Here is a 19,684-nt window from a genome sequence, read left to right as displayed (position 1 = left end):
TTTCTTATTTCCTTGATATCAGTCTCTCAGACTCTGGCTCTTTTCACAAAAATAAAAGATTAAAATTGAGTATGTTCATGACTTACTAGGTTTTTAGTGAAATTGATTGCTGGTTGTTAAAAGAAAATCATGTCTGTTTTGGGATACATGTACCATATCTTTTTATCATTAGTTCCTATCAAAGTAACTATTTTTATTTTAATATATAAACTTGAGACTTTCCATTACTTACCAAACTTGTAAAAAAATTATAGAATTCCATAAAAAATAAGAATCCCCAGTTTGTCTCAAACTTTTAAAAAGGGTATTTTATAAATACAATTTTTATACAGAAGAAACCTATGTAATTCATGAATCAAATTAATTTTTGAGGTGCACTCAACTTATTTAAAGGGTAATTGAAATAAACTAAATATCTTGATCTGTGCAAAAGTTATTAGATCACCAAAAGAGTTAACAGCATTTAATTCCTCATTTTTAACCCCAAGCTGTTTTTATTATATACAGTTTCTTTACTTCCACCCAATCTCTATGCAAAGTTATTTTTTTTACTGAAGTAGTATATATGAGATATATATATATTTTTTTTTATTTAAGGGAACCAGTACTTTTTTGCAAAGGAAGGAGGTTACTGGTACCAAGTTATTTCATTGTCTGATTTATCCATTAGGAAATGTACTGTAGTGAGCAAGTGTATCATATGTTTGTTCATCACTAACTTTAACCCACAATTAAAGGATTAAATCAGCTTCTCCTAAACTTTCAAATAATCTTCAGTATCTGTCGACATTGTACCATTTTTTTGTAATTTCTTAAGGTTCTCCAATCGAAAAATGGATTTGAACATTCTTACATCTTATTACTAGTTTTGAAGAATAGGATGGTTCAGCTGATATCAACATAGATTAAGTTGTAGCTGAACTTGCAACCATGAATTTTGCAATTTGGTCAATCTTCAAGAACTCAGCAATAGTAAAATACATTCATTTTCTTTTTAAACCATCAAGAAATAAAAAATGTCAGATCTCATTATGTTAATAAGTATTTTGTATTGTAAACAAAATCTATTAATTTTCCCCCTCAAACTTTGTTTAAAGTTTGGTATAACAAGATTTGACAATAAAATAAATAAAATCACATAAAAACCACTAAAATAATATAAAACCAGATAAAACACAAATCTTGTTACAGCAAAGCCTTATAAAATTTACGTAAAAGCTACCATGGTAATATATCAGTGTCTTAAAGCAGAATTTATCCTGAATTCTTGTTAATGTTATGAAAATTTAGTCATAATGAGATCTAATTATTAAAAGCAAAATTAAAAACACAATAAAAGATATTCAAACCAACCTATCCTTCACATGACAAAATTTTGGTGAGAAGTTTCCTTCCCAACATTATCAAAATATTCAAAAGGTCCATTCATTTCAATTGGGAACCCCCCAAGATTTAACTATAATAAAATGAAAAGAACACTGCCATTAGTTACAGATGATAATCTGAAAGTTTCAATGAAAACCTTCTCTAAATAGCATATATTAGCTTTGACCTAAATTTCACCCTGTTGGGATCCACATCATTGTTATATTCAACAAATATACATAAAGTGGTATAACTAAAATCAAAAAATAGTTTGATCTATTTTTCACCTAGGAGGCCTTGGTGGTAGAACAAAGTAGTTCAACTACTGTATCTCTAGCCTGTCAATACTGAGGTTGAGAGTTCAAACCCAGCATGTGGGTGCATTAGACTAGGATTGCCAGTTTTTCTGCTGACAGTTGGTTTCTCAACCAAAAAAAAAATGGTCACCAAGATATAACAAATTGGTCTTAAAGTGGCATTTCACACCAAAAATCAATCAATCAACCTTTTTTCACCAAGATGTTCCTTTACTATGCTTCTTGTGAAATAATCTTAATTTTTTTCAGCTAAAAATTAAAAAAAATTGGAAAAAAAATATATATCCAACAATTCAGGAAACCCAAAAAATACGTTTCATTAAAATAACATTTTTTTTTTTTTTTTTTTTTAGATTCTCCATTCTTAACCAACTGGAAGTGTTTTGACAAGACATGGACTACTATTAAGATATCTTAAGTAGGTCTAACAAGTAAAATTGTAAAATTGGTGTCAAGGCAATAGAGATACCAGAATATAGCCATGGGTTTTAATGGAAAAAATAAAAAGAAATTTTGAAATTTCAAATACAAGTTAAACTACAACTTCCAATCTTGTTGAAAATGGAGAATCTTTACATATTTTTTTTTTTGTAAAAAATTATAAACATTTTCTCAAACATACACAAAAATTGTCTGAATTACATTTTTCACGATTACATTTATATCACACAATCATCTTTATGCAGCCACAGTAAAAGTTACCTGAAAAAGAAATATTTATTCTTAAATATATGTCAAACCTATATGAAAATTGAATCAATATATAATGCATAAGAAAAATTAACCGCGACCTTTAGTTGCTTACATCCATGTCATTTTTTTTTTTATATATGGAGACAATTTTAGATAACAGATGATTTTCTAAATTACAAGTTTTGACTTCCCATATTTATCTTGATACCTCCTTCAAGAATATATATTCAATTAACATTAAAATGTAAGATCTACATCTGTGCAGAATAAAAATCTAGGGCATTAACATGCTCTTTGATGATTAGTTCATCAATCTTTATATTGGTTCTTACCATTAAAAGTCAGCTCAAATGTCCATTCCCAGCTTCAATCCTTACAGACAAGCTGTGATGCTAACCTGGAATAGAAAATGATTAGTCATTCAAAATTGTTAAAAGGGTCATTGTTGGTACCACTATACTGTATGTATATAAAAAAGAAAAAGTCTATAAATGTATAATAGATGTTGAGAAGATATGGATTAGACAGCAATCCAACAACTTAACAAACTTTTACTTAATTACATCAGATTCTTAAATACATTGTATAACGGTACTTATTAAAGAAAAAGTAGACTTCAAACCATCATCTTATAAACCTTTAAGCTTAGAAGACAATTTTTCCAAATAATTTTTATAATACATTTGTAATTTTGTTCAAAACAGGAATAACATACTGGTACATACCTAAGTATTAGCTGTATTAGACCACCAAGTCTTATTCCCACACCATGAAAACATGTCACAGAAAGAACCTAAAAAGAAATTAAAATTGACACATTATATATTTTACAAATCCATTTCTGTAAACATAAAATTTACCAAGCATTGTTCTGATTTCTAACTTCATGTACACAATAGTATAACATCCAATACCAGTTTGTAAAATTAATATAAAAGAAAGGAGAAAAAAGAGTCTTGGGTTTAAGATTTGAATTTCAAATGGACAAAAATCATATGCATATTTTATAATGAGTTATCTCCCATTGAATAAACAAATCTGGCTGTAAATTGTACTGGTCTCCTATTGAAATTGTATTCCTATATCTGGATTTACTATTGTATTTAATAGAAAATCTTGTTCATGCACCTGGCAACTTAAATTATTAAACTGCTAAATTAATTCAATGGTCATTTGCATGCAAAAGATAAAATGCACTTTTATCCAATATTTCTAGAGAATGTATAGAAATTGTTTTGCTTAAATAAACTTGCCTTATTATTTTCTTGGTAAAACCTCAGACTTAGTTGAAGATTTAATTGACCATCTTCCTTAGAGCTGCTTTCCTGGCTGCCAAGTAGGCTTTCCTCATTATCTTATTGCCAATCCATTTTTTTACATTACTTTTAAAAATTAGTTATATACATGTGTAAAAAAATTATCAGATGCACTTTCAATTAATCGCCTTTTTTGAAAATTTCACCAAATCACTTGTACCAGTAGTGACCCATGATTTCTCCCACCCTTCATATCTATTATTTAAAGCTCTGTTTACATTTTTTTTTTATTTACAGAGCTCTAAATAACAGTCAATATTAGCTAGTGTGCATATGATATTTAAAAAAAAAATATACAAATGTGAATATTCCAGTAAATAAAGTTATATATTCCCTAACATTGAGGAAATTTCAAGTATGAGGAGTTAAACAGGGGTATAATAAATTACCTCCCTTTGACCTAAATTTCACCCTGTTAAGACTCCTTATCATTGCTATATTTAACAAAAATACCAAAAATGGTATAATTAAAATTAAAAAATAATGTGATTTAAAAAATCCAACACATTTGAATAACATTTTAAGCACATCAGTTTTCGCCTAGGAACCTTGATAGCAGAGTGGTTTAAGTAGTTCCAACTACTGTATCACCAACCTGTCAATACTGAGGTTGATAGTTCAAACCCAGCATGTGGGTGTGTTCGACTCAAATCTTAATTGACTAGTTTTGCCAGTTTTCCTGCCTGAAGTTACTCAAACTATCTCAACCATAAACAAAAATGGCCACCAAGATATAACAAATCGGGCTGAAGATGGTGTTTCACACCAAAAATCAATCTTTATTCACCAAGATGTTCCTTTCCTATGCTTTTGTGAAATAATCTTCACTTTTTTTTAGCTAAAAATATATATCTAACAATTCAGGAAACCCCAAAAATACATTTCAATAAAATAACATTTTTTTTTCTTTCTTTCTTTTTTTTTTTTTATATAGATTCTCCATTCTAAACCTACTGAAAGTGTTTTGACTAGACATGGACCATTATTAAGATATCTTATGTAGGTCTACAAGTAAAATTGTCAAATTGGTCTGTTTCACTTCAGTTTCAAAGTACGAATTAAATCTAGTTACAGGGGAAAAATTAATGAATAGAATCTGAACTATGAACTCACCATTACAAAACAACATACCAAAAACCAGTTTAGTCTCCATAAGCATGACAAAAAATGTCACGGCAATAATGGACATGAGAAGAGATACCAGAATATATCCATGGATTTTAATGGAAAAAAGAAAAATTTTAGAAATTTCAAATACAAGTTTAGCCTACAACTTCCAATATTGTTGAAAATGGAGAATCTTTACATTATTTTTTTTTTTTTTTTTTTTTTTTTTTTTTGTAAAAAACTATAAACATTTTCTCAAACATACACAAAAATTGTCTGAAATTCATCCTTAACTGTTACACTTATATCACACAATTATTTTATGCAGCCACAGTAAAAGTTACCTGAAAAAGAAATAGACATTCTTAAACACATCTGTCAAAACTATGAAAATTGAAACAATATTGAATGCATTAGAATAAATGACTGGGCATTACAATTATTATGCATATAACATTATGTTTACCTTGTTTTAAACAGATTTGTTGCCATAAATTACCAGTGTTTTTACACAAAAAAGAATGAAAAACAAGCTGCTTGTCGATGCCCGAAATATTTTTTTTTCATTTATTGTTTTATCATATATCAGGCAGTTGGTTATCTCATTTGAATTGTTTTACATTTTGTTACCTCAGGGACTATTATAGCTTTCTTATATAGTATAGGTTTTGCTCATTGTTGAAGGCCATACAGTGACCTTTAGTCTCTTACATCCACGTCAGTTCGTCTCTGGTTGATAATTGTCTCATTGGCAATCATACCAAATCTCTTTATTTTTATATATGGAGAATATTTTAGATAACATAAATCTTTTGTGTTTTTTCTCACCATAAAAGTCAGCTCCAATGACCATTCCCAGCCTCAATCCCTATGGACAAGCTGTGATGCTAACCTGAAATATAAATGGTTTAGTCATTGAAAATGGTTTAAAAGAATCACTGTTGGTTTACTGTATGTATATTATATTGAAAATGGGTTATATATATGTAATAGATGCTGAAAATATATCGATAAGACACCAATCAAACAATCCAACAAAATTTTACATACGTAATCAATTCAGATCCTTTAATTCACTCATATAATGGTACTGATAGAAGAGAGAGTAGAATTCTGACCAACAGCTTATAAACCTTCAAGCCTAAAGGACATAGTGTTTCCAAATAATTTTTATAATACATTTGTTGGTTTTTTTTTCAAAACAGGAATAATATACTGGTACCTACCATCATATTAGCTGTATAAGACCACCAAGTCTTATTCCCACACCATGAAAATGCATCACAGAAGGAACCTAAAAAGGAATTAAAATTGATACATTATACATTTTACAAATCCATTCAACTGTCATCCTCAAATTTACTAAACACTTCATGAACACATTACATGTAGTATAACATCAACACCAGTTTGTACAATATCATTATATAAAAGATGGAAAACAAATCTTCCTGTTAATTGTACTAGTCTCCCCTTGAAGTTGTATTCATCTCAGGATTTACTATTGATATTTTAATAGAAAATCTTGTTCATATACCTGGTATCTTAAAATATTAAACTGGTAAATTAATTGGTCAATGGTGTTTTGCATGCAGAAAATAAGAAGGATGCTGTTTGTTGTTTTGATTTTCACTTTTTATCAAGTATTTCTTGAGAATGTATACAAATTGTTTGGCTTAAGTAAACTTGCCTTATTATTTTCTTGGTAAAGCCTCAGACTTAGTTGAAGATTTATTTAGCCTTCTTCCTTGGATCTTCTATCGTGACTGCTTTAATAGGCTTTTCAATATAGGTGTTTATTGTTTATGCTAATCAATTCACTGAATCCATTTTATCAAATTAATAAAATGTCCTTTCCATTGTACAGAATGTATTTGATAAAATATACATTTGTCACCAGAATGTTCCAAAGCATCACACAACATTTTCTTTTTCCAATCACGGCAACTGGAGTAATTATCAATGTGTAAAATACAAATAATTTATTAAATTCAGTCATAAAATAATGCAAAAATACCAGATGTGCTTTTGTACATGTTACTTGTTTTTTGAAAATTTACCAAATGTTTTCAGTAACCCCCAATTTCTTCCACCCATTAAAGGTATTTTTTAGAACTATGTTTACATTTTTTTTTATTTACAGAGCTCTAAATAATAGCTTATACATCAGTTAGCAGACATCTGATATGTAAATACTTATACAAATGTAATAAAAAAAAGTCTAGTAATTGCCTAACACTTGGGGATCTTCCAGTATGAGGAGTTAAACAGGGGTATTACCTCCCCTTGCCCTGTTAGGACTCCAAACACAATACCTTAAGTGATAGGCTAGGTATAATACATTCAGTCATTAACAAGTCTGTGATGGTATAAAATAGAAAATCATTTTTAATTTTGTTGCCAGCTATTTTCTAACTGCATCTCTCATTGAAGACAAAACAAAAATGTACAGCAAGAATGAGTTGTTTAAAATGAATCAATCACATTTTTAAAAATATTTTGAAGCATAGTTTAATACCTCTTCTTTTATAGGTTAACTACCAGTGAATAGTGCACATAGGTGTGAATTTGTGCTTAACTTTCATGGTACAGTACTCATGTATGGTCAATAAATGGATCATGGACTCAAACTGCTCAGTTACACAGATTGTTTCTTAAAAAATGGAGGATGGCCAATACTGAAATTTAAATTATGGAAATATAAAAAATAAAAATAATGAAAAATCTTTAAATTACTCCATATTGACAGGCATTCAACCTCAGCTGGTATACAAACTATCTGAAATTCCAAAGATCTGGGTTAAAAACAAATCTTTTGAAATATTTTGCTGATAAAAATTCCTGTTGGGGAAAAATGGAAAAAAAATTCCATAGTAGCAGGTGAACAATTTCTATGTTTGTGTAATCATTATGTGAAGTTTCAAGGATCTAGATTAAAAACTGCAGGAGTTGATTACACAAAATTGGTAAAATTGAGAATGGAAATGGGGAATGTGTCAAAAAGACAACAACTTGATCAAAGAGCAGAAAACAGCTCTTTGTAAATTTTGATGAAAATGACTAAGTTTCTAGGCCTTGAAAGAAGTGAACATATCAACAAAACATATCAACAAAACTTTTTTGAGGCAAACTGAAAATGGCTGTCCATGGCACAAAAAACACTGAAATAAAAAAAATACAAATATGATGCATAATGGAATTGTGTACGAAAAACTTGATAAGCCAACCATGTTGGTGAAATTCAGGTGTCACTTCAATAAATTTTTTAAACGATAATACTTAAATAATACTTAAATAATAACTGTTCCAAAATTATCATATGTTTAGAAGCATATTGATTGATTTCAGCAAATTTCATTTTTCAAAAGACTGCTTACGATGACTTCTGTTGGATAAGAAGGAAAAACACTGATATCTTGTCATTAATAGAGATGGACTGACACAAGGTAACTCTTGGAAACCACTGGTTCCTTAAACAGTCAAAACTGAACCAGAGCTCTGCATTTAATATACAGACTTACAGGAAACAGATCTTTTTGGCTATTGGGAGATGAAACAGATCCCCAGTAAAAACCAAAATAGGTTTCCTGTAACTTCATTAAGTGATTTAAAAAAGAATAAAAATACAATTTTAGTAAAATATGACGCAAAATGTACAAAGACATAATAAATAGCCTGTTCCCAAAACTCATTTTTAGAAACTTGAATTTAATAAGAAAATAAATATTTGAAGCAAGTTATCCCCCTTAATACATAGTACTGGTTTATAGCAGTGTAAAGAAACAACAAAATTATTACTCATATATAACTAATATGCACCATTTCAAGCTTTATAATGGAGTTTAAATACAGGTTTGTTGAAAGCAAAAAGAATCTACTGAGTCTGTGGATTCATTATTATTCCTGGGTTACTCAACTTTTAGGATTCAGGTGAACCTCAAATTTAGTCTTCGACAAAATAAATTTCTAAAGGCTTGTATGGAGAATGGGTTAAACAGGATTGAAAGTAATTAAAGTTCCAATCATTCAATGCCTGAATGAAAGTGTTGGTGAGAATTGAAAATTAACCTAAGGTTGAGATGTTTGAAGCCGTCACTCAGGGAGATGATGATAGTTTCAGATAGCTCTAAATGAAAGTTTGTTTGGGTATTTGGGAATTATTAATATAATTTTCTTTTCTTTTAGTCAAAACATTAAGTGATTATCCTGGTATATGATAAATAAGAGATACATCCACATAAGACTGTATTTAAATGTTATTTTTACTTCATGATTATATGAGGCACTGATTTCATCATAATTATTGAAATTTCAGGACCTCCTTAAATACAATAATTTTGACTAAATATGTGCCTCATATCATTACCTTGTTAACAATCAGTGCTTTGTCTGAAGAATCAGATGCATAGAAACAATTTTTGAAGAAGCCGAAGTAAATATATACTTTTTGGATCATTTTTCACTACACTTGAATTCAATTTAATACAACATGCATACAAAAAATATGTGTTTTACTTTTTCCATTTCCAAAGCATCATAATGTGTCAAATAAAATTTAGATTTGAATTTAAGATAATTGCTTGTAACATAATTTTAAAAATAAGAAATAAAAAAAAGAATGACCATTGTACAGATTCAAAGTTCAAAGCAGCATTTAGCTCTAACATTGCTTTTTTAAATCTTAATGACTGTAAAAATATCAAATATATTTCACTTCAGAATTACATTTAAAGATCCTTTTGAATTATATACACCATATCCTGAATACATATAAACCATAGAACCATCCAAAGAACAAATGAAACAAACAGAAGATTTAACCAACTCTACTGCAAGCTTATACACCAATAAGTAACTATGTTAAATGTTAGTAAAGACGCAGCGCTCCAAGCACAATGTATTTCTGAAATGATAATTTGATATTTGCTTAGTCTAAAAATTTACATTTTAGATAAAACATTTGTGTTCTGCTATGAAACTTTGAATGAACTTGACCAAGTGTTTAAATGAATTTCGAGAACTATGTTATTCTACAATCTGACAATCACAATGTATTGAAAATAGAAAAATTTTAGAAAAATTAATTCAATATGAATCTGAAAAAACTAATTTTAATGATAATCGTTTTTTACACTTGTACAACAAACAAAACTACATGTATTTTTTGCACTGATAGAGCTAAGAAGATAATGTTCAAAATGTTTTTAAAAAATCTGTCCATCATTGAATCAAATGACAGTCTGTTGTGGAGTAATTACAGAGAAATGTATTACAACCTCATCCAAAGTAAAAAAACAACTTAAATAAGTAAAGTATGGGTTTCACCCTGGGTTAATCTTCAATCACTATTTTTGCTTGCCATGTTGTTGCACATTAATATATATAAAAATAAGATGTGGTATGATTGCCAATGAGGCAACTCTCCACAAGAGACCAAATGACATGCTTCAGATTGGTATCACCATTTCGTATGAGTTACCTCCCCTTCTAATTGAGTAATATTTTTTGTTCTCTACCGTCATGTAAGATATCAGTGTTTTCATGCAGTAAGACTGAGTCATCATTTTTCATTGTTTTACTTGATGTAATATTTTCTTTAAAAAAAAAGGGTTTATCAATTACATTTTAGAACAGTTTAAATGTAAAAAATCATAGAGGCATACCTTTATATATTTTTTTTTTAAATATAGAAATTTGTCTGTTATTTAACACATTCAGTAATTTAATTATTTTATGTATGAAAAAGGTTTGAAAATTTTTGAAATAACATTTCAATATTTTGTTTTATTCAAGAAATTGTTTACTTATTATTTTTAATACATTGTGTAGTTCAATGGAAGTTAAAATTTTTCTAATCAGTAAAAATGTTTTGTAGAAATAGATGAAAAAACACACATAAGATCAATGTTGCATTTTGACAATTTTTATTAGAATAAATAAAGACATGGGGAATATGTCCATGAGATAACAATCCAAAGCTACAATGTGTGAAACATGATATACAAATTAACAGACAAAAAATAACTATAAGTTGAAAAATGTATTCGCATTTTATTTGCCATCTTTAACTTGTCACAAAGGTATTTATCATTTAAAATTGAAAAAAATCTTTGTGCAAATGAATGAAAAAAAAAGCATTAAACTTTGTCAATCTGTAAATTAGTTAACATATTAAATACTTACTACCCTTCGGCAGTGCCCAAGTTCATCCCTGGTCTTTGATAGGCTTGTTGTACAATAGTATTGTTTCGTAGACTATTGTCTGTGATATCTTTTGGTTATGTGTTGTCTGTCTTTTTTCACCCCATGGTTTAAGATTGCCCCCTTGGTATCTTATATTTTTGTTTCTCTAATTCTTCTTCAATTTATCCCTTTCTGCACCCATTGTATAAAAAAAATTTAATCAACGTGTGGTTCGTTTGATCTCAGTTCTTCATTGGTTAAAATCCGATTATGACGTCGAATTTTTTCTTGCTTTCCTCTGAATTTCCTATTGTGACGGCATGAAAAAAGGCGACCATGCCTGATGACGTCACATAGAAAGAACACATCTTTTTGCAGATCATTCAAAAAGAAGGAATAAGTTTGCCTGCATATTGTTTGAAAATCATTAGAGAAACAGATTCCACCACCAAATCTCGTGTAATACGATATTTATCCACTCTCGACAGTTAAATTTTAAATATTTAAAACGCTCGGCGAGCCTCGCGTTTTAAATTTGAAAATTTAACTGTCTCGAGTGGATAAATATCGTATCACACTCGATGCAGTGGTAGAATCTATATTTATCTCTGTTGATCATATACCTGACTGTTTGAAACGTAAGGATAATTGTGGAAATACTATTAGAGATAAGCCATTCCCAGATGTTCTAGGACATGGACACCTTCTAAGTTCTACTATATTAAAGTTTTTGACATGTTTCATGAAAAAAAAGGAAAAATTTAAGATGTTTCATGACTTGAATTTTGTGAAGTGGTATATATTTTTGTGTACCAGGGAGTTCAGTCTCAAATTACACCATTTAATTCAGAAATCAATGATTTCGCTTTAAGAAAATATATGTTCTCACCCTGCACATGGCTACTGAACATGAACATTTATACTGTCCAATGTGGTTATTGTAATTATCCTGATAAGAACTCAATCAGCTTGTACATTTAATGCTGCAATGATAGTCTTTGCAGAGTTTATAAAATGCTTAGAACAGTGTTGATACTTATAAAGGTATTCAAGTTGATTTCTTCTGTGTGTTTTATTCCATTGCCATTAATACCACTTGATATTTCTTTAAGACAAACAATAACGTGCATAAGACATATAACGACCAAGTTAGAAATAATACAATACAGTATACCTATACACCTCTCTGTAAGAACTCTGTAATGGAAACAAATAATAAAGATTAGTGATATGTTGGAGAAAGTTGTTGTCACTTCCATCAAAGTAGGCTCTTTAACAGATTCAGAGTAGATTGATCTTGTTACTATTGTAAAGACTGGGGGAAATCTATATGCCGCTCTTCCTGGTCTGCTTCAACGGAGCTTATTCAAGGTCTATGACTGGGCTGCATCTGTAACAAAAATAAAATTATGATAAGTAGTGTGTTAGAGAACGTTGGTGTCACTTCCATCAAACAGGCCCTTTAACAAGCTCAGAGTAGATTGATCTTGCTACTATTGTATAGAGTTACGGAAATCTATATGCCACTCTCCCTAGTCTGCTACAACGGAGCCATATTCAAGGTCTATAACTGTAACATCCTCTCTGGGCTGCATCTGCAAAAATCAAAATCATAAATTAAACATCTGTGGGTGAACTCTGAAATGAAATATAAATGTATATACAACATTATAAATACAAACATATAAAATAAAATGGATCAACCAACCTTATTTTCAATTCTTTAAATTTTCTTTTAAACCTTTATAAAATCTAAATATATTTAAAACCAAAAAAATGATTACAGTTTTTTAGTTCACTTTTCCATAAAACTTTAGGTGATATGACTGCTGCCAATATACATTATAAGATTTATACTTTTCAAAGAAAATTTCTCTCAAGCTTGTCAAAAGTTGAAGCATAAGTTTTACCTGTGAAAGAATAATTTTGTGGTCCAAATCAGTTGGCGAAACCGTTTTTGATTTTGACATTCCTTTATTTTTTATATCTGATCATGCTGAGCATATATGCAACTATCTACTACTATGAGTCAAATTAAATGTTATATGCATACAGACCAAAATGAGGTTAAATTATTGTTTTGGAAAACAATATATCAGCAATGGTTTTGAGCTCATTTTTACCAAATTTAACCCCACTGGCTGCTAATAGCAAATTATTTCTTTATTATTCCACTTTAATTAATGTTTGGAAGAAAAAAATGCTGTTATTTTTTGTCTAAATCATAGCGTATGTCCCTTTAAGTAATAAATATTCTAAATAAAATTGAGAATGGAAATGGGGAATGTGTCAAAGAGACAACAACCCGACCATAGAACAGACAACAGCAGAAGGTCACCAACAGGTCTTATATTTGCTTTACAATGCTTTATGATGTAGGATACACATTTGACATATTAAGTGTGCTGATGTGGGTCTCCATGCTGAAGTAGGATACACATTTGACATGTTAGTGTGCTGATGTGGGTCTTCATGCTTAACTTGTTTTGTTAGAAGAATGGCATCCTACATCATTGCATTATTTTTGTGGAAAATGAAAAACAAATTTGTTTGTTGATGTAAGCATGACAAAGGGTTATGTTGTATTACCAATTTCTGTATTTCTTTATCTTAGTTATCAATTATGAATATCAAAGTCACTAACAAAAGGAAGATTTGAGAAAAGAAATATAGTTTCTTGTGAAAATAAAATTTTGTTTCAATCAAAAACCCAAAATTAGAAAAAGCATACATGTGAAATAACTCACTTGAATAAATTTATCAAGTATTGATTGATTGATTGGTGATTGCTTATTAATATGCCGCATCAGCACAAAAAGGCTATATCACAGCGACAAATCAAGTATTGAAATACAATAAATAAAATAAGTAAAAATTAAAATAAAAATTCATTTCGCTGATAAAGGTTAAAATGGTGGAGAATATTTTAGAATTGACATATTTGACACAACTTAGTACAAGAAGATTAAACATTTATAAGAAGGCAATAACTATATATATCTTTATTCTCACAAACCAAATTACAAAGGTATAGAGATAATTATACATATTTCAATAAAATAACTGATTTACTATAAGAAAAGTATTATTTTCTGTGCCAAAAACAAATGGAAAGAAACGTTTACTAGTAAAAAAGAAATGATAATCTTAATGCTTATCACAGATGTAACAACTGAGTTTTCAAAATTTCAATACATGTGGTCAAAGTTATCTCCCATTGATCAAAAGTAAACTTCATAAAAACAACTTCCATTCACTTGTAAAAACTTGAAAATGTACCAGAGCAATTGAAATAATCTTAAAGCCCAATGAGATAATGTTAAATGAAATAATAAGAGTGACATTTTTCTCTTGATGTCAACTCATAGATTTTCAAAAAATTTTGTTGTTCAACAATTGCATCTACCGGTAGTATTTTTTTTTAAAGGACAAAAATTAGCTAATTTAACGTTTTGAAACCATTTAGAAAAAAGTGTTCTGCTTGATATTTTGTAGTTTGGTTTAGGCATTGCACAAGATTTCATATCAACAGGTCTAGAACTTTGAGCTTGCTTTCAGTAAATGCAAGAATTCACTACTATGGTGAGCTTTGATATAAAAAAAAATGTCTGCCACATGCTCATGTGCCTGTCAGAGTTTGGTGTTCACATTTGTTAGTCTCTGTTCATTTCGTTCACAACTCTTTTTGACTTGAAACAATTTACAACTTTACTGATTGTGTAAACATCAGTCTATAGTTGAAGACCTCTATAGATGTCTCTCATTATTATTCAATATTTAATAAGTATAAAGCTTTTTGAGGTATAAAAAGATCAAATTTTGTGGAATTTAGTGGGTCTGTATTATTTAATCTAAAAATTAACATCTGTAAATTGAAAACCATTTCATTTTCATTAGAAGTTAAAAGCTAAAGATTAAGCTATTTTAAAAAATACATGTTTTTATATTCATAAAAGCCCAAACTATAATGTTTTCTTAATAACTTTGCTATACAATTTTTTAAATACTTACCATGCAGTCAGTGAACAGAATCAACAGATGTTTCATTCCATCAATACATTAATACCTGCAAGTTTTAGTTGAGATTGGCAGTGGAATCTGTACCTTCCATGTACACAGACATCAATTCAGTTACTGCATCAATGCCTAAGTATAAATTAAAAGTTGTATCAGGTATATAACAATATCAACCCAACAAATGAATAAAGGAAGAAAAATAATAGTGGACACACATCTTATAACAATTGACAGTTAACTCTATAACATGGCAATTTCTTATCAGTTCCCTATTTAAAATTTTCTGTTTGTAAAATCGTCAGAACAATTCAATTGTGAAAAAGAGTTTATAGGGTTTTGCTGAACATTTCTTAATAAAAAAAAAATGTTATTCTAAAAATGCTTAATATTTTCAACCTAATTATGATGTCACACTTAAGATTGAAATTTTGATATGTGTAGTTTGCACTCACATTTTTAACCCATCTTAAAGACTTATTTTCTTGTCTCCGAATTTTAGCTAGATTTCCCTCAAGATCCTTTAAGGATAGGTCACTTCAAATAAAAAAATTGTAGAAATTGCACATTTTACTTTATCTTTGAAATAAACTAAAATCATATAATCTATGATATTCATTGGCTATTCAATACTTCTTTGTGCCCTTCTATAAATGTCTGACTTCTGGAAGGTATCTCTCTCAGTGCAACACAGTGTATATTGTGAAATATTGGTAGCAAACCAATAAAATAATCTTGAAATTACCTCCCCTTTATTGTGTCAAAGTTTTAAATGAGAGTTTAGCACTCTATATATAAGTGTTTCCCTTTATTTCATGTGTGTGGAAGTACAAACATGTTTGAATTTACTTACCTCCAGAATCAAAGGACTACCATGAGTTTTCTTCTTCTGCATCAACCATTAATTTGCTTTTAGGACATTCAATCTTTTTCAACTTTAAAAGAATAAAAAAATTTTAAATAAAATACAGGAACAAGAAATTTTTTTTTCAATTAATGCTGTTTTTTTTCATATTATTTCAATACACTTATTTTTGAGAATTTTTTTTTTGAGACAAATTATTTGTTTTCAAGAATTTGGAATCAAAACAGTTTATTTAAAAAAAAAAGACATCCCCCCTCAAAGAAAATAAACGTACCTTGTATTAGTTGGAAATGTCAGACAGAAAACCATAACAGCTGTTTTGGGCAGGGCGAAACTATTTCCTTGGATCAGTACATAGGAGGAGCCAATGCTAGGTCACATGAGGGATTTAACCTAAACTCTTATTCTCAATTTTTAACATGTAAGACTATTCTACAACTAGAGTCTCCTGAAATCCTAAATTATTGACCCTGCAACAATATGCCATTTTGATATATATTGCTATAAGTTATGATTGTTTATATTTTTTGATCTTTTCTAGCTGATCATTTTCTCTCCATCTATAAAAGTTGTCATTTAAGGACAATAACTCTTATGAGGAGCCAATTGATGATTTCTGTCATGTTTACATTTTTGTAGATCTTATATTGTTTATATAATTTTTACTAAATAAAAATTTCTCTATCTACTATAATTTCCTCAAAATTGTAAAAAGGGTAAAAATCATCTTTCAAGGACAATAACTCTTAAAATGGGTAAATTGATAATTTCAGCCATATTGACTTATTTGTAGATATTATTTTTATGGTCAATTTTACTGTGAACAGTTTCTATCTAGCATACTTTTCAAGATAATAACCAAAAAACTAAAATTTGCTAAAAATTAACATTTCAGGGGCAATAATTCCAAATATGGGTGTTTAATTGAACTGAAGAATTCCTATTTGTAGATCTTATTTTGCTGTCTAAAGTTTCTATTCAAAACTTTTTTCAAGATAATTATCAAAAAAACATTCAATTGGTAAATATCCTAATTTAAGGGCAATAACTGGTGTAAGTAGTCAATTGACTATTTCACCTGAATTAATTGTAGAATTTTTGATATGATAATTTTTACTGTTTATTTTAATTTTTGCAAAACAAATAACAAAAAAATTGCCAAAAATTGATAAAAATTGACAATCAAGAGCAAGAACTCCTATCAGGAGTTGATTGAAAATTTAGTTGTAATCTTATCTTGCTGATCATTTTTGTTATATAACTGTTTCTCTTTATCATTGTTTAATGGAAATATCAGTGTTGAGTCAATTGTAGATTTTAACCTGTTGACCATTTTTGCTGTTTGTAGTTTATATCTGTAAAAGTTTCCAAGATGAATTCCAAAAATGCATATTAAATGGGTAAAATTCGTAAATTTATGGCCGCGATAAGTCATACAACCTATGAGCAATCAATTGACAATTTCAATTTGATATTGACTTTTTTGTTGATCTCATCCTCTGATCATTTTGGTCTTAACAGTTTCTATCTATGATAACTTTATAAGGTTTCAACTATTTTTGTTTAGTTGACTTATTTGTAGATCTTATCTGGGACATAATATATTGAGTCAGTATACTCTTCCCAGATCTTATCTTTCTGATCGTTTTTGCTCTTTACAGTTTCTCTTTCAATTTTTAATAGTCCAGTGGCAAATATTTTATGCATATTCAGGATGAGAGCCGGATTAAAAATTTCAGAATACATTTTTACCTAATATCAACAATTTCGAATTTGCATGCCTAGCTCAAGGATTTTGATTCTATACACATTCTTGCTGAGCTAAACATTCAGTGAAGGAACCACAGGTACTTGTTTCTGAAAAAAAAATTACCTATATTATATTAAAATATATAGGTAAAAAAGAAAAAAAGAGATAACTTCCTGTCCATGGAAGGAACTGTAAAATGAATCTTCAAAAGTCGTGTACCAAAACATTATCTCTACTTCCTTATTTTTTTACCTTGACTTTCGAAAAGTCCTTTGATTTGTTTAAAAGGTGTGCACCAGTAGCAGGAAACTTTGGTCTCAGCTGTATTACAGTGTTATTAATTGTTCATTTAATATTATGACACGAAACGATTTTTTTTCAAAAGAAATAATTCCGGCATTGTATTAAAACTGCTCCTACTTTTGAAATGTTTAGTCAGAGACATGTGTATATATGTCTCTGGTTCAGTCCAAATAATTTAATTTTAATTCTTCCATTATTACCTCTTTGTCCTTTGTCTTCCGAAAGTTGACAGGATTAGTAAGTAATTTGACTGACCAAGATATGAGTCGTTTATTTGGCTTGACCATGGAACTAAAAGGCCAACTTTGCAGCACTGGAAACAAAATATCGGAAATAAAGAACAATGATAATGTCAATGATAGTTTTCAAAATGAGAAAACATTTGAAAGTTAGACATGCCATTATTTTTTTTTTCTCAAATTGATAAACGATAAACGCCAGCTAAGAATAATTGGGTCATACCTTGCATCTGCATTTTAGTTACACGCAGATCTACTGCGAATTCTTGGTCGTCTAAAAACAAAGAACATAATGAAATAATTGAGCGGGAAATCTTACACCGGCTAACAAAAGACCAAACCAATGAAAAATTTCAAACCAGTCACACCCCAAACTTAAGAAAACTACTCGCAAAACCACTTGACCACGACCATGATCCCACGTCAATGTACAGTTTTTACAAGTAGCCTAAAGACAAATTTAAAGGTTAAACTATGTATTTCTTACAATCGTAATGCTTAGTTAAAAAAGATCTCAAAATTTCAAAATGGACCTTAAATATAGCTCTTTCAGATATACATGTTAGTAAATCATGCACCGGTCATTTTGAGCCATCCGTCCATCCTTATTCTTATACTTAGTTTACATCATATACGAAATTCCAGAACCATTGTCTCCCACGCGCGGCATATAAACAACCGAACGAAAATGAGGAGCAAGTGCGGAGAACTAATTTTTATTAGATTGTTCATAATATAAGTTCCAAGTGGAAGACATATTCTGCAATAGTATTTCCATTGGAACAAATTCAAATATCACAGTATTTGTTCCTTGCGGAATAAAGGGTATAGAATATTTGTTCCAACAGGAACAGACATTATGACATTGTTTATAACAAAGTTTCCAGGGGAACTTCTGTTATGCGGAACATAATTATATACGTTACCACCTGTCAATAAAAATCCAGACGAAGAAAAAAAGAATATGATATTGTGCTGCCTTTTGGTGTTTAATTTGCTATGTCTCTCATGCTTACCAGTAGCTTTTAATCTCTCTCTCTCTCATAGACGCTCTCGGCACTTTATGCGACCACAATAGTGTCGTCGGGAGTGGTTAAAATTAATGATAGTTTTAACAGTAGCAGGGGCCAGTATTTTATTTGAGGGGGAAGCCGGAGTGCCCTTAGAGAACCACCGACTTTCGGCATTCATAGTCTATTTAGATAGGAGTCGAACGCACCTGCCACGTGCGGAGTTCGAACTCGTAACATAGGCGGATCCAAGGGGGGGGGGGCCTGGGGGGCCCGGGCCCCCCTTTCGTGCGAAAAATTTGGTTGATTATATAAGGAATCACTGAAGCATGACTGGAACGGGCCCCCCTTATGAAAATTTCTGGATCCGCCACTGCGTAACCTCAGTGTTCACAAGCTATTGATACAGTAGTTGAACTACTAAGACAACTCGGACACTGAGGCCCTCTTACAATGCATGAATCATAGTATGGAGTTTGCCTAGGCCCTTTTTCGCTATTTTGCGGATATTCAGGTGGTCCA

The 19,684-nt window shown here is 29.8% G+C and overlaps 1 long non-coding RNA gene across 1 annotated transcript; it reads right to left on the bottom strand.

The window, feature by feature from the left end:
- Positions 1-2,214: 2,214 nt before the first annotated feature.
- Positions 2,215-3,164, bottom strand: LOC127727627 (uncharacterized). Its single transcript, XR_007993859.1, has 3 exons — positions 3,101-3,164; positions 2,708-2,772; positions 2,215-2,384 (listed from the first exon to the last, which is right to left on the bottom strand). It is a non-coding gene; the product is annotated as an uncharacterized LOC127727627 (long non-coding RNA).
- Positions 3,165-19,684: the final 16,520 nt, after the last annotated feature.

This window comes from Mytilus californianus, unplaced genomic scaffold (genome assembly GCF_021869535.1).
Source record: "Mytilus californianus isolate M0D057914Y unplaced genomic scaffold, xbMytCali1.0.p SCAF_1, whole genome shotgun sequence".
NCBI classification, from domain to species: Eukaryota; Metazoa; Mollusca; class Bivalvia; order Mytilida; family Mytilidae; genus Mytilus; species Mytilus californianus.
The sequence above is the reverse complement of the archived record's forward strand: the minus strand, read 5'-3'. Positions and strand labels throughout refer to the sequence as shown.